This window comes from Macaca mulatta, chromosome 11 (assembly GCF_049350105.2).
Source record: "Macaca mulatta isolate MMU2019108-1 chromosome 11, T2T-MMU8v2.0, whole genome shotgun sequence".
NCBI classification, from domain to species: domain Eukaryota; kingdom Metazoa; phylum Chordata; class Mammalia; order Primates; family Cercopithecidae; genus Macaca; species Macaca mulatta.
In genome coordinates, this window is record NC_133416.1 from 61,264,766 (window position 1) to 61,287,839 (window position 23,074).

At 48.5% G+C, this 23,074-nt stretch overlaps 1 protein-coding gene across 2 annotated transcripts in view; it reads right to left on the bottom strand.

The window, feature by feature from the left end:
- The window catches only part of ATP5MC2 (ATP synthase membrane subunit c locus 2), a 494,192-nt gene that overhangs the window by 430,638 nt on the left and 40,480 nt on the right, over positions 1-23,074 (bottom strand). Inside the window, exon 1 of one of the 2 annotated variants that reach the window (XM_077954435.1) lies at positions 17,277-17,280. The exons of the other annotated variant lie outside the window; for it this stretch is intronic. The gene's annotated coding sequence lies outside the window, so the exon portion shown is untranslated. Of the gene's footprint in view, positions 1-17,276; positions 17,281-23,074 lie in introns of those variants that run through there. 2 annotated transcript variants of the gene reach the window in all.

Below are 23,074 nucleotides of genomic sequence, written 5' to 3' on the forward strand. Positions count from 1 at the left end.
CCCCCGCCCTTTGCGGGAACAGCCAAGGGGCCTCCTCAGCTCGCAGCTCAGGCGGCCGCGCGGCGGGCCGGTCCGGGACCGGGGGCCGGGGCCGGGCTGGGGGAGGGGAGGCGGGGGCGGGAGGGGAGGCGGAGGCGGGCCCTCCCCGGGCGCTGTGAACTTTAGCTGGGCCGCCGCCTGTCAGCCCCAGAAAGCGTTAAAGGTGCAGCAGCCCGCGCCAGCCTCCGCAGCCGCCTTTGTACGCGTGATTTATGACTTCAATCTTGGTTCACCGAGAGTTCACACGGCTTTCGCTGCTGTTGAAGGTTAAAAGATGGTCTTCGCTTGACAAGTGGGACTATTGAAAATTCCTTCTTCTTCTTTTTTTTTTTTTTTTTTTTTGAAGCGAAGAGCAGACGCTCAGGACAGAAAAAAAATTGGGGGGGGGGGCGGGGGACAGGGGTTGCAGGTGGGCCAAAATGGTAGGTCAGGAAGGTTTGTCTTCCTATATTTAGGATTTTTTGTTGCTGGGATTTGAGTGCGTGTTGGGGAGAGGCTAGAGACTAGGAGGGAGCTAGGGAAGAGATGTAAAGATCTCTCATATTTAGAGGCCAAAGGAGTGGGGAAAAAACAAAACTCGTCCTTTCACAGTTAATTATCTGGGTAACTTGGGTCACACCCCGTAACTGATCCTCCTCTAGAAACCGGAAATGGGCCAGGAAAGGGAGAGAGTTTGGGTAAAAGGTGAGGTTTGTGTGCTTCTCACTGGGTATACTTGGTTGATCATCGACCTTACCTGGGTAACCACTTTTTTTTTTTTTTTTTTTGGAAATGGGGTCCAGTTCTGTTGCCCAGGCCGGAGTGTCGTGGCACCATCATGGTTCACTGAAGCCTCAAACTCCTGGGCTCAAGTAGTCCTTCCACCTTAACCTCCTAAGTATGTGAGACTGCAGGCATGTGCCACACCGCCAGGCTGGGTAACTGCTTTTCAATGTGCTCCTGCACCCACAGATTTGGACAAGGGTATTTTTAGGCCCCAGTCTTTCAACTCTCTTCATTCTGTAGGTTTAGCCTGCCATTTACATTTGATGCACATGAAGAGGCTAATGGGAAGGAAATCTGTAGAACTGGAAGTCCTTTCTAATCCCAAATCCCCTTGGTCCAAGAGCCAGTCTCTCTTCTTTCTAGCATTTTGAAAAAGGTCGTGCCACAGCAGAGATGGTGGTCAAAGATCTCTTAAAGACCAGGATATAAGGCTCCTTTGTGGTCTAAGGCTCTGAGTACTTGGAGAAACAAAACTCACTCCTTCTTTGTAGATTCAGAGAGAGATAGAGAGAGAGAGAGAGAGGAGATACCTTGAAGCTGAGGGTCTGCTTGGCTCTTTGAGGTTTTTTTTTTTTTTTTTAAGATACGTGTTTTAAAATTTTTCTGGAGTGGGAATTTGGGATTGTGTGCACTGGGAAGGGGAACAGCAGAGAGCTGGGTGTGGAGTTGGGTGTGCCTCCCTAGCCCTAAATAGGCCCCATTACCATTATCGATGCTAGGTAAATATTTTCCTAAGAGATAGAGCCAGCCCCTCAAATCCAGATCTGGGAACCAAAGGCATCCACGCTAGAAGGGGCACTCCGTGCTTCTCTTTCCACATAGAGTTAGGGAGGTGTTTTCCCACAATGTGAGGACTTAGATAAGAGAGGGAGAAGAGCCAGAAAGATGTCCACATCTTGCCAGGACACCTAGCACCAGGCCCTCCTACGGGGGACCTCGTATGTAAATAGCAGAATGGGGAGCAGAGAACAGAGACCCCAGAAATCCAGAGTCCAGGCTCTGAGGTCACTTTGGCAGGAATGGTCCTCTGGCCTTAGGAAGAACAGAGGGGCAATATGGCACAGTTTAGAAGCTCAGGGAGTGGTAACTGTTAGGAGGAATTAGCCAAGGAAGCTAATGAATCTCTTCCAGGTTCTGGTTGGCAAGCAGAGGAACGAACTTAACAGCCTCTGGAAGTAATGTCTGTACTGAAGTCACCTTCCCACCCTTTCTGTGTTCCTCCCTGGGAAATAATTCCAGTGGGCTTGTGCTTATCTGCAAGTCTGGAGTAATTATGAATTATTAATTCATCATTAAGACTTGATTGTGACCATTGCTTTCCAGTGCACCCATTTATCTCATTCTTTGTGAGGCAGAGGGCAGCCTCTGTTAGCCCGTGGCTTCTGTAACAGGCAAACTGAGGCCAGCCCCTCTTGAAGGCAGTCCTTGAACTCTGCCCTATGTGGGATGGTTGCCTCATTACCAGTCAAGTCATGTTGCACCTCAGAGTATTTGTGCAATACAGCCACCTCCCGCTAATTTCAGATTTCAAAGTGCTTTGTAGGTTCCTGGAGAGAGAGAGTAGGAGATTAGGAGTGAGACTCCAGTAGGGGAAGAAACTTGGCCAAGCTGCGTATGGAGACAGGAATTAAGGCCAGATGGGAGGACTCCCAGGCACAGTAGCTAAGCAATCTGGGATCAGGAATGGGCATTTTACCTTCCTTACCCTAAGGAGATGCTAGCCTCCCTCAACTCTCTGGGGACCCCGGAACACTCATCTGGCCCGTTTTCCTGACCTCTCTTTCCCCCACCAGCCTCTCAATTGAGAGGCACAGGTTTCAAGACACATCATCCCCTCGGATGGTTAGGGGTGGGAAAGTGGGATCTGCCAGTTGTTTCACATCTGTGAGAGGCCTGGAGAGGAAGAAAATTGCTCCTTTCCCATGAGGTAATTCCCATCTAAATCCCTGCTATAAGCTCACCTCCCCCAGCACTGAAACAATTCTCTTCATCCTTTTTTTTCCCTCTTCTTCCCTCTGAAACTACAGGCAGGGAGATTGAGGGCAGGAAAGGCAGCTCCCAACAGCTGTACCTAGAGAAAGAAACAGAAGTAGGAAATGAGGGGAGAGTGGCTTAAACCTGTTACTTCACAACTTTTGTCTCCATTCTTCAAACCCAGGTCAACACCTTGAAACCAGGGCCATGGGAAGCCCTCTCTCCTTGTTCCCCTAACTCTCTCTCACAGAAAAGGAGCCCTGCGTCCCTCCCTGAGGCCAGGGCTGCTTTAAAAACTGCTGTAAGAACACTACCACTTTCTACAGGACACCTGAAGTCCCAACCCCCATGTGTCTCTCAGTGCCTGTCTGGTCCAGAGGGAGCCAGTGACTCTGTCAGCACATCACCATTTTGTGCCCCACCAGGGGGTGGTCCATGGAGTCATCTCAGCTTTCAGCCCAGACCTCGCTCACTCTTTTCCCAAGCCACGCCAACATTCCTTGGTCTCTCCCAAGCCAGGAGGCAGGTAAGAAGTCCATCCAGAGGGTCCCCTGGAACTGGCTAATATAGTTTACTCTACTGTTTGATGGTAAATAAAGAGAACTTGGGAAAAAAGGGAAGGAGCAACTGCGCCTGGTGTCCTCCTCAGCCACCCCTCCCCTGGACATTGGCTTTCTCCATGAAACAGTGCACTGTTGTTCTTGGACAACCATTCCCCGCCATCTTTGTTGAAGGGTTTGAGTTTCACCCTCCGTTCACCCCCATTAATCACCCCAGCAGCTAAACATCACCCAGCCCCCTCTGGCCCTTTCTCTTCTTCTTGCCCTTAGTATTCATGTGGGAGCATTCCTCACTGCTGCACGCTCACAAAGACCCCTCCTCTGACACGAGGTCCCTCCCACTCCCCAACCACCCAGTCCATGATGGGTACTACTCACTGTTCTGGATGTTCCAACTGCTGGCGCCCACTCCCCAGCTGTCTCCATAGCCACTGCCCCCTTCCCATGCACGTGTCAGCTTACCACACCCTCTTTCGGGTACCTCCTTTTAGCCCCACAGACTCTCTTCAGTCTTTCCCAGCCGCCATTCTGCCCTCCATGGCCTATGCATGTGTAACCCCTGCCTGCTTCCCTATACTTCTCCTCGCTTCTCTCTTCTTTCCCTCCCCAAGACATTCAGTAAGCACTTCAGATGGTGGACCTGAAGCCCTTCCCTTCCGGCCTTGAGAAACTGAGAGGTGGTGTACCACAGTGGTTAAAAGCATGGGTTTGTGATTCAAGTCCCTGATCTGACACTTGCTAGTTGTACAAACTTGGGCAAATTACTTAACGTCTCTGAGCCATCCATAAAATAGACATACCCACTGACCTTATAGAGTTGTTCTGTAGATCAGATTAAATTTTATTTGCATAGATCCAAGCATTCAGCAGGGGCTTGATAAATGGTAGTTATTGTGTTACAAGCTTCTTGTGAAGAAAGAAAGAGATGTTCTTCAGATTCCAATATAAGTGAAGGAATTGCCTCCTCCAGCACCAGAGAGGGAGGGATAAAAATAACATGGTCTTGCAGATAAGCAGGGCCCATTTACCGGGCAGTGATACTCTTCTATTAGCTCTAGAGGCTACCAACTTTCGCTGCACATTGGAACCCCCGGTGAGTTTTTTTGATTGTTTGATTTTGTTTTTGAGATGGCGTCTTGCTCTATTGCCCAGACTGGAGTGCAGTGGCACATCTCGGCTCACTGCAACCTCTGCCTCCTGGGTTCAAGCAATTATCCCTGCCGCAGCCTCCCAAGTAGCTGGGATTGCAGGTGCCTGCCACCATACCTGGCTCATTTTTGTATTTTTAATAGAGACAGGGTTTCACCATGTTGGCCAGGCTGGTTTCGAACTCCTGACCTCAGGTGATCCGCCCGCCTCGGCCTCCCAACGTGCTGGGATTACAGGTGTGAGGCACCATGCCCAGCCACAAGTTTTTAAAAATACTGATGCCTGGGTCCCACCTCCAGAGATTCCAATTTGGTTGACCTGTAGTAGGGCCTGGGCATCTGGATTTTTAAAACTCCGCAGGTTGCTAATGTGTAGCCAGAGGTTGAGATGCAGACCCTAGGAAATGATACAAGAGGTAAGGGGAGGGCTGACACTTCTGCCAGAGCAAGGGAGGGGAGGGATACTCAGCTGAGAGCTGCTTCTCAAACTGGGACATCCCCTCACCAGTGGCACTGCTTCAGTCAGGGAGGTTTTCACTTAGAATTAGCTTCTTTTGAGATCCCAGAATTTCAGAGACTCTCACCCTTTTCATTTCCTATAGCTATTAGAATTTAGAAAGGGGCCACCCCAAGAGGAGACAGAGGAATCGACAAATTGACCTCTAAGAGGCTCATCTCTTATCAGAAAAGCATATGATCCCCAGACCACCAGTGATAGAAGCAGAGGCAGATACCTCCAGTAGTGGGAAAATTTGTAGCTACATAGTAAATAGAGTTTCTACCTGGTTGCTACAATAATAGGCCAAGCAATTAGGATACAAGTTTCCAGGATCTTTTCCTATATTTCCAAACAGATAAATCACCCCTAGGAACAGAATCTGCATATTGTAATTAACTGATAAATATTTCATGCCTGGTTCAAACTTTCTCCTCTTCTATTTAATGGCCACAAACTTGAGCACAGAGGAAAGAGGAGCGAGGAGAGTGGGGGTTGGCTGTAGGGGGGAGGTTCTTCTACCTTGGCTTCAGGGAGGGAGAAACTGTCTTGGTTAATTATTTACTGTCTTCCTGTTCTTTTAAGAAAACATTGCTCACCTGGAGAAAATCAGGTCCCAGGTGGTAAAGGGTGTGACTTGGGCTTGTTGGCCTCAGCTCTGACCTCCCCCAGGAGAGGCCAGTTTTTGGTGACCCTGGGGCTGCTGGGAGCCGCAGGCTTTGGAGTCAGGGGCCCAGTGTTTGAACACAAGCTCTGTTCTGTCACTTATTAACTGGATGGCTTTAGGTAATTTACCTAATTTATGTGAAACTCAGTTTCTTCATCTGTAAAACAGACATATTTTTTACCTTGTAGGGTGGCCTATGCTCAGTTGGTTCTCAATGCATGATAACTATTATTATCAACAGTAACAATGAATAATTAATAGCCCATTGGATTGTACCCCTTCCCTTCCTCAACCCTGTCCCAGTGTGTAGGGCACCTAAACTGCTGAATGCTTACTGTGAGTATGGTGAATGCCTTAGCTCAATTAATCAACATAATTCTTTGAAGGGAATATCTTATTATCCCTACTTATCTGTGTTTTGTAAATGAGAGAACAGGGCGTGTAGAAGTTAAATAAAATACCTTGCCAGGAGTCGCACAACTAAGTGGTTAAGGGCACAGGCTCTGCAGTCTTGACTGTGTAGTTTCAAATTTGGGCTCTGCCATTTAATAATAGACTCTCCTTGACTTATGATGAGGCTGTGTCCCGATAAAGCTGTAGTAAGTTGAAAATATTGTAAGGTGGATATGCATTTCATACACCTAACTCACCAAATATCATAGCTCAGCCTTGCCTACCTTAAAGTGCTCAGAACGCTTTCATCAGCCTACAGTTGGGCAAGATCATCTAGCACAAAGCCTATTTTATAATAAAGTGTTGACTATCTTATGTATTCAACATGAGATATTTATTCATCTCACGTATTCAACATGAGATTCAACATGTTATACTATACTGAAAGTGAAAAACAGAATGGTTGTATGAGTATTAGAAGTACAGTATCTAATGAATGCATATCACTTCGGCACCATCATAAAGCTGAGAAATTGTAAGTCAAACTGTCATAAGTCGAGGACTGTCTGTAATCACTGTAAGATGGAACATAAACGACTTAACCTCGCTAAGCCTCAGTTTCTTCATCTGTAAATTGGGGATATGAATGGTACCTACCTGAAAGGTAGTTGTGAGAATTAAGTGAGAAATGCGTGCATAGCACCTGTCTCAGTCCTGGCATGTGGTAAGTGCCTAGTAAATGTGAGTTGTCAGTACCATCACCATACTCCCCAGCAACTCAGGGCCATGGTGTCTCCTGCTCTTTGGTGGTGTTTGGGAGGTGACTGAGTCTGAGGGTCCTCCAAAGGTCACAGAGCTGCTCTTTTAACTCCCCCTGACAGACACACACACTTCAGTATCTAGGACTTGGGAAAAAGGACACTAAGCAGATTATGACTCCATTTCGGGAATTAAATCAAAACTCAAGACTAACTCAATTTGGCTTCTGACGAGAGGGAAAGGTTAGAAGGGAGTGAGGAGGCAGCTGGGTGTGCGTTCAGAATTGTAATTGGTTCTGGATCCCACCTCCCAGCCCCTCCACAGGTCCAGGCCCAAGGAGTATCCCGTGGGGGTGGAGAAGTGAAGGAGCCTTAGAACCCTGTGTTATCTGAATGTGGGTGAGGTGGGGAGAACATGGGCAAGGAGTTTGGAAATTATCCAGAAACATTTCCCAAAGGGAGGTCTTCCCGCATACCACCTCAGCCTGGCCCTGGATTGCAGGGGAACCCCAGAATAGATGGGGTCTGGGGGCTTAGACAGGTAGGTGACCTCAGCAGAGGGGAGAAAAAGTCCTGCTGGAGACAGTCGCCTCCCTGGAGAAGTACCTGGGCTGGTGTTCTCTTTAAAGACGTCTAAGCAGTACTGGTATGCTAAAAACATTATGTATATGTACACCGGGGCCTATCATGGGGAGGGGGGAAGGGGGAGGGATTGCATTGGGAGTTATACCTGATGTAAATGACGAGTTGATGGGTGCAGCACACCAACAAGGCACAAGTATACATATGTAACAAACCTGCACGTTATGCACATGTACCCTACAACTTAAAGTATAATAATAATAAATAAATTTTAAAAAGAAAAGAAAAGAAAAAAAATATATATATATATATTCTGTGTGTGAGTAGCCACTCAGCTCTTACTCGGCTTCGCACATGTAGCCCAGATTATTCCGAGCATTGTAAACTAAAAGTGAAATTCGATTTCTACTTAAGAGAGAGCGTCATTTTCCTCAGTAGTATCTCCCATGCCCCCAGCACTCCACCTGGCTTTAAAGGCCATTATACAGAAGGGAGAACTGAGCCTCCAGGAGTTGGGTGGCTTGTTCAGAATCACAGAAGCAGCGTGGATCCAAGGAGGGTTCTGTTACCAAACAGAAACCAGTGTCTTGGGAAAGAGAAAGCAGAGGAAGCCCCCACCTCTGCCCTAACCTGAGGCTTTGAGCCTCCCGCAAAGCCGAGTGAGTTGAGAGCGCCCGGCCCGGAAGGCAGATGCTGCGGAGGGAGGGACTCCCGGGCTCGCCAAACAGCGGGGCCTCGGGCGAGAGCGTCGCCAGCGCGTCCTCATTCTGCGATTACTGTCAGGGGACCATCCATCAGCGCAGCCCGGGACGCTGGGCCAGACTGCCCGCCGCCCGCCCGGGTCTCTCCAGATCGCATTAGCTTGGGGCGAGGGCGCAGTGCGGCACCGGCTGCTGAGGGAGAGGCGTGGCGGGGAGGGGGTGGGGCGGGGGGGACGAGGACATCGCGGTGGGGCCACTGTAGGGGCAGGGGAGAGGCTGCTTTAGGACCGTCCTCCTTTTCTTCCAATCTCCCGCATCTGGGATCTAAGGTGGATGAAAGGGGCACTAGAATGGGCGGCTTTTGGGGGCCAGGGAGTGCAGAACACAGAAGGCAGCAGGGAAGGGCAGTGATGTGGGGAGTTACCAGAAGCAGAGGAAGAAATACCTGTAAAGGGGAAAGCCAGAGAAATTGGGGAGGGGAGAGATTGAAAACGGGGGTGCAGAGATTGGGGGTTAGTGGAAGAAAAGGACTTAAAGGGAAAGGAAAAGAGAAGCTGTAAAGGGAAAGAGAATTGGAAAGGAATTGATGAGAGAGCAGGGAAATAGGAAACCGCAGATCGTCAGGGGCCGACAAAACCTTAGAGACAATCTACTGCAGCCCCTCATTCTACAAATGAAGAAATGGAGGCCCAGAGAGGGGAATCCCTTATCCAAAGACCCACTCCAGCTGCTGGCTGGGCGGGCTCTTGACGCCAGGCTCATTCATTCAACCCATGTGTTTTGAGCATCTGCTGTGTCCTGGGCACTGGGCTGCTAAGATGACTCAGGATCAGCTCCTGCCCTCCAGAAGCTACAGTCTTTCCTCAGGGGGTTGGAGGGGCTGAGCGTCCAGGAAGCTCCCTCACCCCCAGCCGGAAGGAACTCCCTGAGCCCCACCTGTCCTGGCCACTGAACCCTCCTTGCCCTCTGCTGTTCCACTTATCTCCTCATGCAGGGTGGCAGTTCCCTGGAAGATCACCCCTCTCCACTTTCCAGGGGACTCCCCAGGCGTGGAGACAGGTATTTGACAAGTTGGCCAAACTGGCCAACTTGTTCTATCTCCCACAGCCAACAGGGTAGGCCTAGAAGCAAAGCCCATATTCCTTGATGGGTTTCTCCTCTAGGCATGGACAAATCCCACAGGTTGCACTGAGATCCAGTCGAGCTGTGGTAAGTAGGATTGAGGCTGGACATGAAGAAGTACTTCCAGGTCTCACAGTCTGGGACCATTTTCTTGCTGGGGCTTTAAAGTAGCTGTCCTTCTGGGAGCACAGTGTTGGCACCATCTTCCAGGGAAGGACTTGTCCTCCTCAGTCTCCAGTTGGCCTTGTGGGAGGCATTGTGCTGGGAATGTTCGGGTTCCAGATACCTGGTCTCTGTCCATGGGGTTTCTGCTCTAGACATGAGTGAACTGATATCTCCCTGGCATCCTCCCAGTCACTGCCAGCTCTGCAACATCGTGGAGTCCCTGAGTCCTTCACAACTCCCAGATCATCTCATCCTTCCTCCTTGCTCTGGGAAGACCATGTCTGAGTAGTTTCAACTAACCTCTCACCTTAAACCCAGTCCCTGACAACCAGAAGTACCTCCTTAGTCTAGACTTGACCTTCCTTGCTGCCGTGCTCCATCAGCAATGACCAGGGCTGAAGCAGCACATTTTTTCTACAAACAACCTTCCCTCCCAGTGATACTCACCCAATCCTCGGCGGTCAGGCAGGGAGTGGGGACAGCCTCCTGCCAAGAGCTCTGGAAGGCAGCTCTGCCTCCTCTGTCTGAAGTAAGCTCCTGTATACTCTGAGATGGTGGTGTTCATTTTAAAGAAGGGACCATCTTTCCTACACAACCCAGCTTACATTTGGAGGGAGACAAATGTGAGTTTCCGATCCCAGAATCTTAGCCACTGTACCAATCTCCGTGGATGCATGGGATTCAGGAAAGGAGAGAAATGAGCAGAGTGAGGACATGAATAGATTCCATTTCCTACCCCTTGTTCCAGCCCAACTCCCAGGAAAAGGCCCACAGAGGGCGAGAGAGGTGGACGCTCCTAAAATTCCACACTGAAGACCAGCAGACAGATTTCAGCAGCATTCCTTCTTGTAGGCAAAGTGGTGCCTAAGGATCTAACCAAATGAAAAAGCCTGGGAAATAGGCTATTTCTGCACCCCCGACCCTTCATGCAGAGCAAGACATCGGCTTCAGCCCAGGAGCAATGCTGGAAGTTGAGAGGTTTGGAGTAGACTGTGAAGCAGTTCCTCCAAGGGCATGCCAAATAAGGGGGTTGGAGCACCCAGCCCAGAACAGCATCCAAGGAAGGAGGCCTTGGCAGTAACTCTCTGTGTCTCTGTATTAACTTCACATACATTGTCTTGTGTGATCCTCAGTGCCAAGTTCAGCACCAGGCACAGAATACATGCTTGCTGTACAAATGGATAAGTGAAGAGCCATGGGAGGAAGGTCAGGATCCTCAATTATAGATGAAGAAACAGACTCACAGGAAGGTTAAATGACTTGCTCAAGGTCACATATCTCATCAGAGACAGGGCCAAGTTTCAGTGGAGAGCCACTTTAGTGGTAGAGGGTGTTAGGGAGGAGGGAGGCAGGAAGGGAGGGAATGAACCATCAGACACCACACCAGGGGGAGAGGAGAGCTGTCATCTCTTTCCCTTTAAGAAAAGAGATTACTTCCTGGGAAAGATGGCATTTAAGACCATATGGTTTTAAAAATAACCCATTGGAGGTTGATTTGTAGCATATGCGAAGTTCTGCCAAAAACACAGAGGTCAATGAGTAGATGGGGCCATTGAGGATCAGAAAAGAAAGACAACACTGAGAGTCTGGACACCTAAGCCCCAGAATTTTGCTAGTCTTAGATGCTGGGTGACATCAGGCCAGCCACACCCCTCTCTGAGCCTCCAGAGAATGGAGATGCCAGATGAGGAGGAGGGTACACATGGGCAAGAAGAGGCAGGTCATTGCCTCCAGGGTAGCAATTGGAGGCATCAAGTTCCCGCTTCCCTAGACCTGTTCTTTGTTGTTATTGTTGTTGCTTTCATCTGATTTTAATTGTTTTATGTTTTTTAAATAGGAAATACATGTACATGGTTCAAAACTCAAAAGGCACCAAAAGTTATACAGTGACAAGTAAGTCTCCCCGGAACCTCAGAATTCCCAATACACCCATGTCCTCACTCAATTTTAACTGCAGTAACCCCTGAATTGTATAACCTCCAAAGGTATTTTCTACTTCTCCTGGCTTGTACCCTGAGGCCACCACAAAACCGAGCTGAGCACTAATATTCTGAGGAGAGGTGGTACACATGTTTTGGCCCCTGCCCCTGGACTGGTGGGGCCTTGGAATGCTAAGTACTCTCAGTTTCCACTCTGAGCAGATGCAGAAACTTGAGGTCAGGAAAGGGGACATATCTGCATGCTTAGAGGCTCAGAAGCCTGCAGGTGAGAGGATGGAGCTGGGAGCCAGGCAGAGGCAGGAGCCCTCTCCAGGGCTCTGGTACCACACTGCCCCCCCCCTCCGGGCCTCACAGTGCCCTCTGGGTTAGCCTGGCTCAGGTGTGCACCCAGTTAGGTCCTGCTCAAGTTTTCCAGAGAACAAGGCCTGCTGCTTCCCATCCACCACCTGTCACATCGTTGAGAGGCCTTTCTTGATGTCTCATGCTAGTTCCTTCGACTTTAGGTGCAGCCCATGGCTTTTGATTCTGCCCTCAGTGGAGATGGAACCTGCTCTTGGAGATGATAGCTTCTGGTGACCCAGGCTCTTCCTCCTACTTGCACACACAATTGTCCTTCAGGCCCTCTAATTCCACATCAATCTTTTTTCCAGACTTAGAAGACACATGCCTGTTCTTTCAGCTATGCTCCCCCACCTGAATTCCCAGCCTGCCTCCATTCCCAACCACCTCATTCTTGCCCTGCACATCCCTTTGGTATTATTATCCCCAAGTATGCTTTGGTCGTGAAGATGGTAAGATCCCAACCTAAAGCCAAGTCATCCACCATATTCTGGAGGTAAATCCAGGCTAGTCTCTTTGTTAACTGAATCTCTCCATTTTGGGTGATGCCCTAGCCTGACTCTTGAACTTGTGCCCAACACTCTGACTCTCAGATCCTCACACATGGCCTGCTGTGAGATAAGGCACAAGTTCACCCCAAGCCTGGGATGGCCTCCCCTCTGTTCTCTTCTCCAAACCGCCCCCCCCCCACCGGTGAACCTCATCCTTTGCATTTACTCACTAAGCAATTATTATTGAGCACTATTCCAAGTTCTTAGAATACGTTGGTGATCAAAACAGAGAAAGACCCCCGCCTGTGTGGAGTTTACATTCTAGGAGAGAGAGACAGATAATGAACAATATTCTTACTAAATGAGTAAATTATATCATATATTAGAAAGTGATAATTGTTACAGAAAAGGAATAGATCAAGTACAGAAGGATTGGCATGGAGGGGAAGTCTGAGGTTTTCAATATGGTAGTCAAGGAGATCTCGCTGAGAATATGGTATTTGAACAAAGACTTAGAGGTGAGAGAGGAAGTAAGCCCCATAGACATCTTGGCAAGAATATCCCAAGTAGAGGGAATGGCTGGTGCTAAGGCCCTGAGGCGGGAACATACTGGCAAGTCTGTGGGAGCGAGTAAGAGAGGGAGGAGATGGCATCAGAGAGGTAAGGAGGGAACATACGATGTTTGGCCTCATAAGTCAATTTAAGGACTTTGCTTTTTACTCTGAGTGAAGTAGAGAGGAAAGATATGATTGGACTTCAGGGTTTTTGTTTTGTTTTGTTTTGTTTTGTTTTGTTTTGTTTTGAGACAGAGTCTCACTCTGTCACCCAGGCTGGAATGCAGTGGCACAATTTCAACTCGCTGCAACTTCTGCCACCCAGGTTCAAGTGATTCTTCTGCCTCAGCCTCCCAAGTAGCTGAGATTACAGGCACCTGCCACCGTGCGCAGCTAATTTTTGTAGTTTTAGTAGAGAGATGGGGTTTTACCATCTTGGCCAGGCTGGTCTTGAACTCCTGACCTCGTGATTCACCCACCTTGGCCTCCCAAAGTGCTGGGATTAGTCGTGAGCCACCACACCCGGCCTGGACTTCAGTTTTTAAATAGTCCTTCTGTTTTTTATTTTGAGAATAGATTACAGGGGGCCAAGGGAAGATGCAGGGAGACTTGTTGCAGGTCATTGCACTAATCCAGGTGAGAAATGAGTGGCTTGGACCAGGATGGCAGCAGTGCATGTGGTGAGAAAGGCCCAAATTCTGGATTTGGTGACACTTTCCCCTTCCTTGGCTTCCATCCTTTTGCTCTCATTACTTCCTCTCTTCTTTTCTAGGTTGTATGTTTTCTCTTTTCTTGAAGGCTGAGAGCTCTCCGAGGGTGGGGCTCAATCTCTGTTCCTGGGATCCGAGGCAGGACCCCAGGCAAAAGGCAGACAGGCCCCGTGCTGCCTGGGAACAGGCTGACAAGCCACGCAGCTTCACAGCCCTCCCCAGTTACAGGGTCCCTGAGCCAAGGGGAAGAGGCTGCTGTTTCTAAAGAGGATGTGATGGACAGTTATTGAAGGTGCTCAGCTGGGGGCTCCACTCTAGTCTTAATCTGAGCCGCCCTCAAGGAAATCATAACCTGCTCTTAAAAACATGTTAAGACCAAAGCGGGTGCGTGTGTTTGAGCGGAGCTTCAGACAGCTACTTAACACTGGGGGCCTCTGGGCTTTTGATTCCTCCACTCCTAGCCTGCCATCTCCCCCCAGCTGGCTGGTGCTCATCAGCCAAGACGTTTAAATCACACGCATTTCCTGTAAACATTTCACTTGAAATGCCATCCTCTGCTCCAGAAATTCATCTATCACCAGCCTAGGGGTGTAGTTGAGGAGCCTTAGGGTGATCGCTCCCCATCTCTACCCCTGTCCCCAGTCACCCCTCCTCCCATGACCCTTCCTCAGGTTTCACGCTGTAAGAACTACTTCCCCTCGGTGTAACAGGGCACTTAGTGCCAGAATTATTTATAACATTGAGATGGCAACGGGGCAATGGGGAGCAGCCCAGCCCATGGACACTTTCTCTTTGAAAGCTCGATCAATGGACCTAGATCACTGTTTACTACTTGGTGTCTCGGCCTCTGCCGTGTTTCCTGCTGGCTTTGGGGGATGGGGGAACAGGGATCTGGACCAGGTCAAGGCTGTCCTCAGAGTTTAAGATGCTTATAAACCAGGCCCCCAATAAAGTTACGCCTTCACTGTACCTCTATTCCTTGGCCAGGCCCTTCCCTGCCTCGGGTGAGCTCTCTTCTTGGAAATGAACCATTCTTGGGGATTTTCTCAAACAGGAGCCCTCTGCCTCCCCCAGAAAACCTGGCATTATGCCCCTACCACAGTGGCAGAGCTAGGACTTGAGCTGAGGAAGTCATCTGATATGGATCAGAATGGGGATGTGGAAGATTCTGGGAGTTTCTTCCGAGGAAGGGCTCGAATTGGCCCCACCCAGTCTGGAGTGGAGGTAGAGGGATGGATGAATTCACTTCCTAAGGACCGAAAACCTTTTTACCATCCTCTTCCTCCCCAGCCACAGCCAGTTATTCATTGTCCTAATTTGAAGGCTCTGTTGTCCGGACTGGAGGATTTTTACCCATTTTCCAGCCCCTCTCCCGGTCTCATTTATTTGGGCGGTGTCACATTAAAGGCATTGCCAGACTTCCTAGTCCTTCCCAAAGGCCTGACCCAACTCCTTCCCAGATGGTGAAGCACCTCTGCCTCCTTCCCTCTACACCTGTGGACCCACCACACTGGGGAACTCCTAGGTGAGTTCCAGAGAAAGCCCAGGTGAGAGACTATGAGCCAGTCAGAAGGGATCAAGGTAGAACCCAAGTTGGGGCAGGCAGGGGAGGCAGCCCCGGTCTTTAGGGGGGGTCAAGTAATTCCCCTTTACAAGCCAAATGAAGAAAAAAAGTTCTAAGGGGAGCATATGACTCCATAAAATAAAGGGACATAATTGGGAGCGATATCTAATTTATCTATTGAATGCCTCCTACGTACTCTTTTATCACTTAGATGGACAGAATATAATTGGTGTGCTGAACGCCATCAATCTCAGGGCCTGGGCTTCCTGTGCTGGCTACACCTATTACTGTCAGATTATGACACTGTAATACCAAGATCAATGACATTTTAAATGTGCTCCAGTTATGGGCAATTGCTGACAATAAAAACAGTGACAAATTGATGAAACTTGGGCAGCGATGATCTGGTGTCAAAAATAAACCATAAATAATCTGATTTCCAAACAGAGAGGTGCCTGGGACACCAGCTTAGAGGGGAAAGGCCCAGCGAGAAGAGAAACTATCCTGCCCACATGATCTTGGCCACTCAGGAAGCCACCTGCTCTGGAAAACTCCCTCTAGGCTGACCTGCAAGGCCTCAGCAGAAAGATGGAGAGGTGGTCTTTGGTTAAGGCTTGGGCTCCCATTAGAGAGAATCGTCATCACTGAGACTCTGGGAAGTGCCTGTGTGTGGCTGCCAAGGTGGGGGCCACATAAGTTCACTGAGATCCTGGTGGGTGGTCTTTCATGTCCTGCCCACACCGAGGAATTAGAACAGACTGGTTGAGTCATAGAATCACACTTAGCCAATGTTAAAGCTAAAAGAGACCTTGAGAGTCTCTCTTCATGGAGGGTCAGGCTCTGTCCTCCAAACTGGCTCAGCAGAGGGACCTGGATCTTCCCAAACTCTGCTTCAACTTGCCCCAGGCATTATTTCCCCAGGCTAATCCCCTTCCCCACTCATTGCAGGGAACTCCAGGCCTTCAACCAGCAGAACTATTTTGGTGTACATTAAGGTGGGCCTTCTCCAGCTCCTTTTTTTTTTTAGACGGAGTCTTGCTCTATCGCCCAGGCTGGAGTGCAGTGACACAATCTCGGCTCACTGCAAGCTCCGCCTCCCAGGTTCACGCCATTCTCCTGCCTCAGCCTCCCGAGTAGCTGGGACTACAGGCGCCTGCCACCACACCCAGCTAATTTTTTGTGTTTTTAGTAGAGATGGGGTTTCTCCATGTTGGTCAGGCTGGTCTCGAACTCTTGACCTCAGGTGATCCACCCACCTCAGCCTCCCAAAGTGCTGGGATTACAGGCGTGAGCCACCGCGCCAGCCTCTAGCTCCTTATTTTTAAGGGATTACCTTCATTTGTCGTATTTCTTTCATACATTTCTCTCACTTTAATAATCACAATTTTAAAATATGAATTCTTTAGTAGCATTGCTAATACTACTTTATATAATAATACTTCAGTTTTGCTAATACTGCTGTTACAAGGATAACTACTATTGGGAAGCATTTATTGAGCAACTACTACATGTAAACTCTGTTCCAGGTGTTTCATGTGTATTATTCTTCATCCACGGTAGCCCTGTGAGGTGAGTTTGTTCTTCACATTTTAGAAGTGAGGAAACGGAGCCGGGCGCGGTGGCTCACGCCTGTAATCCCAGCACTTTGGGAGGCCGAGGCGGGCGGATCACAAGGTCAGGAGATCGAGACCACGGTGAAACACCCACTAAAAATACAAAAAATTAGCCGGGCGCGGTTGTGGGCGCCTGTAGTCCCAGCTACTCGGGAGGCTGAGGCAGGAGAATGGCGTGAACCCGGGAGGCGGAGCTTGCAGTGAGCCGAGATCGCGCCACTGCACTCCAGCCTGGGCTGGGCGACAGAGCGAGACTCCGTCTCAAAAAAAAAAAAAAAAAAAAAAGAAGTGAGGAAACAGACTTAGAGTCATAGTGATGTGCCTAAGATGACACAGGTGATAAGCAGTGGAGCAAGAAAGGAGCCTGGGATGTGGCTCAACATTCATCTTTTTTCCATTGTCCCCTTCACAGACCTTTTTAGTCCCATTTCTAGATGGGGCTGAGGGCCTCCCTGAAGAACCTATAGCTAGTCAAAGGCAGAGCTAGACCTAAGCCTAGGTTTTCTGACATTTCTCATATTAGACCTGCATTGTATGTCTTTTTTTTTAAAGACTAGTCAAGTGCAGTAGTGAGAAGGGGGAAAGAGCAAAACAAGGAGTCTGATCTATAACTGACTGTGCACTATCAATTGAGATAAGGCACTACCTTCGGACCGCCCCCCACGCTCTTTCCAGATGCACCACAGCAGTCCTTTCCCCAGGTCCCACCACTCACTCAGCCAGGGGCTTCAGCCTTGGCCTCTAAGAGTCAGCAGGGGGCCACAGTTGGCTTTGGAACCAAGCAGACAAGTGTTTCAATCCTTACTCTGCCACCTTACAGCTGTGTGGCCTTAGGCAGGTGGTTGTGAGAATGTAAATGGCATATGCATATAAAAGCATTTGGCATAGAGTCAGGTACATAGTAGTACTCACTAAATGGTAGTCATTAAAGATATAACCTGGGACAGTGGCAGCTAGTTTAACAAACCAGCACACTCTGTAGCACACTCTCACCTGGGTACAAGTACCCCCGGCCACGCTGCAGTCGCTGCACGCTGATGGTGTCCCAGGATGTATAAAAAGCCTCTCCAGGCCGGGCGCGGTGGCTCAAGCCTGTAATCCCAGCACTTTGGGAGGCCGAGACGGGCGGATCACGAGGTCAGGAGATCGAGACCATCCTGGCTAACATGGTGAAACCCCCGTCTCTAAAAAAATACAAAAAAACTAGCCGGGCGAGGTGGCGGGCGCCTGTAGTCCCAGCTACTCGGGAGGCTGAGGCAGGAGAATGGCGTGAACCCGGGAGGCGGAGCTTGCAGTGAGCTGAGATCTGGCCACTGCACTCCAGCCTGGGTGACAGAGCAAGACTCCGTCTCCAAAAAAAAAAAAAGCCTCTCCAAGGGCCACAGAGGTTTTTTGATGGCAAATGGTTTAAAACATCATTTTTATATTAAGATGTATAAAATATACTATATTATAAAATGCACTTTGCATCATTTTAGAGCTGAAACTTAAGGCCACAAAAGAATTGGCTCTTATTTTCTTATTAATAAAAAATCCTATATTTATATAATGCAAATAATGAATATGAAGTAACCTATTCTTTAATTTAAAATGGCTTTTTTTTAAAAAAAAGAAATAATTGCCCTTCAGGGCAAGCCGCCAGGCTGCTGGGGTTCAAGTTTACCCTCCTGCCTCTAATATCAAAGGGACTTTGGCAGAAAAGTTTGAGAAACCCTGTCAGGGACAGAGCTTACACAAGGACCAGAAGTCTGACTTCTTCATTCTTTAAAAGAACAAAACAAATAGCAACACTGTTTTTCCTTCCTTCCTACTGTTTTACCTTCAAGGTTAGCATTAAGAACATGAAATATTTTGTTTAAATTTATGATTCTTATTTCTGATTCCTTTCTGTTTAATAATTACTAGCTGAATCATTAATCATCAACCAAGTGAATGGTCAGACTTTATAGAAGGCTACAAGGCGGAACACCAGATTAGTTGGATTCTTAAGAAAGAACCTAAAGGCTGCTTGTGACTTAGATGCTCTTAAGTTTTATGACTGTGGTGGGAATTTGAGCATCCAGGCCTTGCTTCTGATGGTCCTCTCATTCCAGTGCCCCAGTTCTAATCCTCTGTGGGTGCCCTCGGTAGGCACAGCCTTGAGGCTGCCCAGGGCTCAAGGCGTCTATGTTTTAAAAGTGCCCACCAATGGCCTTTGATTCATCAGAAACTCCACAGGACACCCACCTAACTGGGGCTCTGATACCTAATTCAGCAGCACCCACCACCAAGTCTTTCTAAGTTTTATTTTCTTTTTAATAGTACATGCAATATATGTTAATTATAAATAAATGGAATAGTTCAGGTAGGTGAAAAGGAGAAGGAAAAAAGGCCCCAGTAGTTTCCCCACTGAGGAAGAATGCTGGTTAGCTGGGCAAGTCATATGGCTTTGGGAATGGTGTTGAATCTAGAGTCATTTAAGGTGGAAGTCTATACAGCCTGATTCTTTGACGGTTTAGAGCTCTGCTCAGTGCAGAGTTCAGGGAGGTGGTATCTAAAGGGTGTATTGCTCTGATGAAAATTAGCAGCCTGCCCAAGTTCAAGGTTATGAGGGGACTGATCACAGATTGGTTTGAGAATCATTATGTTGGCCCTTTGGTGACTCTAGGGATTGGATCAAGAGGACAAGGGGCCCACACTTCCAAGGGATCCCACCACACCTTCAAATAGCAGATTTATGGAAAGGGGATTCCAAGATTCTCCCCCTCCCGCTACGGCATTGCTTTACAATATTTAAAATTCCTTGACTAAAGAGCAAGTCTGAATTGCAAGTACTCCTAGGACAGGGACTGGCTTAGATCCACGACAGCTCCCTCTCTGAGAGAAGGGCATGCCTTACTCCACCAGATCAAACAAAACTAAAGTGACCTCTCTGCTCCCCCCAGAGAGGGGCACTGGGGATGGTGAAAGTGTTTCTGCCCCTGAACCGGGGGATGAAGTAGAGAAATGCCACTTAACCATAGCCAGGACTCAAAGAATTGTGAGACCAAGCTACCAAAGGCTCAGGTGAGGGGCTGGAAAGAGTGACAAAGAGAAGGACAACTGTGAGCCACCAGACACCTTCATTTAGGAAGTCAGTGCTAGGGTGACAGGAAGGATCAGGTGGGCTTTCAAGGGAGTGGAACGTGTTAGAGAAAGAACAAAACTGAGTGAAGACGCAAGGCAGGAGACTGCTTATAGGTGAATTAGCAGCAGAGGGTGGCTGGTGGCTGTGCCTGGGGCAGGGGTGGTGGGGTGAGGAGTTGGGGGTGGCAGTGCCTTTGAGGGAGCTCTTGCAGAGGGCAGCCTTTTAAGGTGAGGAGCCAGAGCTCTGGGTCTTAAGAGTTGGAAAGCAGTTTATATTTCACATCCTTCCCTGAATAGAGAAATTGAATTTGGTCAAGAATAAGTCCTAAGAAGCAATTGTGAGCACTCCACCTGTCCATCCTGTTGATGAATATGGAGTGGGAACAAAGTTGAGTATGGGCATCTGACAAGGTCTTTATGATCCTAGATGCACTTACTACACCCTTTTCCTCCTCCTCTGCCATGGCTAATGGGCTGTGGGTACCCACCGCACAGGGGGCTACAAGACACTCATTGTGGCTGATGCAGAAGCTGAGCCCTGACCTCCTGGCCTTCCGAGGAAAGTGATTACTGTTTTTGGCTTGTTTTTCAACTATCCCTTTGCCCCCAGCAGGACTGAACCTTTCCCCTCTTACCATCTCTGGGTCCCTTCAGATCTTTTATAGCCTTCAACACCTACCTGCAACAAGATTTTTTTCTGTCCTAACAATGGAAGTCCGGTCCGCTTCCTAACATCTATCCCTTCCACACTGCACAGCCTCGTTTCCTCTAGATCAGAGAGATGGCTTCTGGATTCATCTTTCCCTGCAATCCAACTTCTCCTCCTGGGGTCCTCATACTGGAGACTGGGACCATCATCCAGGCTGTTGCCCTGGGCCAGGAATTTGGGAGCCATCCTGGATCTCTCTGCCCCTGTCAACATTTCTCTGTCGACAGATATTTATTGGGCATCTTCAACAACCAGGCCCTGCTCATGGTGCTGAAGAACAGCATGTATGAACAACCCTGCCCTCACATGGTGGCCAGCGGTGACCTGTGGTGTGGATTCTCCTGTTACCTCTGTCTCCTCCTTCCTGCTGTCATCATCCTTGGTCCTCCTCTGTCACCTGGAATCCTCCACTTGGTAACTAGCAGGATCTTGTAACCCTAGTTCTACCCTTGTCAGCACTTTGCCAAAAACCTCAAATAAAGACTTTTTTAAAAATGTGGGATGGAAAATTAAAGTTATAAATGATATCATAACCATTGGACCTCTTTTTAAAATGCACTGAAGCCTTATAATCTTATTCATGAATATATATCTATGGTAAAAATAGAAAAAATATATGATGGTGGTGCCTCTGAAAGGGAGGGGAATGGTACTGGGGAAGGGACAAAGGGAACTTGAACTTTATCTGTAATGACTTGTTTATTTTGAAAACCCAAGAGCAAAATTGACAAAATTTTAACAGTAACTTAACAAAACCTCAAGTCTGGATAGTGAATTCAAGAGTGTTACATTATACGGACAGGCAGTGACTCATGCCTACAATCCCAGCACTTCAAGAAGCCAAGGCAGGAGGATCTCTTGAGCCCAGCCATCCTCTCGCCTTGGTCTCTTGAAGTTTGAGACTAACTTGGGCAACATAGTGAGACCTTGTCTCTACAAAATAGAAAAAAAAATTAACAGCAACTCAGGAGGCTGAGGCAGGAGGATTGCTTGAGTTCGGGAGGTCAAGGCTGCAGTGAGCTATGATTGAGCCACTTCGCTCCAACCTGGATGATAAAGTGAGACTCTGTCTCAAAAAAAAAAAATTTTTTTTTTAAAAAGTGTCTCCTGTAATCCCAGCACTTTGGGAGGCTGAGGCAGGCAGATCGCTTGAGCTCAGGAGTTCGAGACCAGCCTGGCCAACATGGGGAAACCCTGTCTCTATCAAAAATACAAAAAGTTAGCGAGGTGTGGTGGGATCAGTCTGTAGTCCCAGCTACTTGGGAGGTTGAGGCAGGAGAATCGCTTGAACCCAGGAAAGGCAGGTTGCAGTGAGCCCAGATCTCACCACTGCACTCTAGCCTAGGCGACAGAGTGAGACTCCATCTCAAAAAAAAAAAAAAAAAAAAAAAAAAAAAAAGGCTATATTGTAGATACACTTGTCAAAATTTAAGCCATAAAACCCTCTGTGTCCCTCACTGTTCCCACCCACTTAGCCTGGTGTACTGGGTCTTTCACAAGCTTGTGCCAACCTCCTCTACAGACTCATCTCTACGCTGAGGGACTTGCAGTTTCCAAGTGCTCTGGCCTTGGGGCCTTTGCCCATGCTGTTCTCTTCTGAATGCCCTTTCCTGCTTTGCTACTTTGTTCTTGACCTTCTGGATTCAGCTCCTGGGAGGCCCTGTGGATGGAAGTCAGATGGCTCAAGTAGGCAGCTGGTTAGGACCCAGGAGACAGAAACATGTCTGGGGAGGACAATACTTTCTTGTCCTGGTTTCTATTCAGCTGCAACTAGAGAAACAGATCACCTGTTTCTTGTTCAAAACTAGTGAGAGGAGGGTGGAAAGAGTAAGACCCTCCACAGTGCCCTCCCACCTCCCAGCCTCCCCACATAGCCTAGCTCTGAGGCAGAAACTTCCCAGCAGAAAAAGGAAAACTGATAACCTCATTCCTTGGTCTGGCTCTGTTAGGATTATCATCTGATTTCCCCTGCTGGTGCTGGAAGAGCTGTGTTGGTGCAGGCCAGTGCTATCCTGTGACTAGAGGGAAGCAGCTCTGCCTGGGCCTGATTTGGCCACAAGCTCTTAGTAAGATGCTGAAAAGGAACACAAACTCTAGGCCCAGGCCATCCCACGCCTGACTTCTGCACACCTTGTGAGCAGATCAGCTTTGGTGTTGCTTCTTCCACATCATCCTCGCATCCCCTTTCACAGACTCGGATAGATCCCCTCATGGGAACCTGTGGATGTATGACATATCTATGGATACGCCACCCCATGGCAACTGTCCTTTCCCCTTCATAGCATACATCACCCTGAATTATAGCTGCCTGTTTATATATATATATCTTCTGCACCAGGCAGTACTCTCTGATGGGGCAGGTATTGGGTCTGTCTTGTTCACAGTTGCATCTCCAGCACCTGCAAATCTGCCTGGCTCGGAGTAAGTGCTCAACACTTTTTGGTTTTGATTGAATGATAGAATGATGAGGGAACTCTATTTCCTACTGGACTGTGAGCACCATGTTGACAGGGACCATGCCCTGATCATCTCTGGATCCTTAGGGCCTATATAGTGCTTGCCACATAGGAGGTGCTCAGTAGACACTTATCGATTTGAGTGAATGGACCTGTTTCTCCACTTACAATCTGAGTAAGAGGAAGATATTCTTTGCCCTCTCACCCTGCTTCTCCAACCACA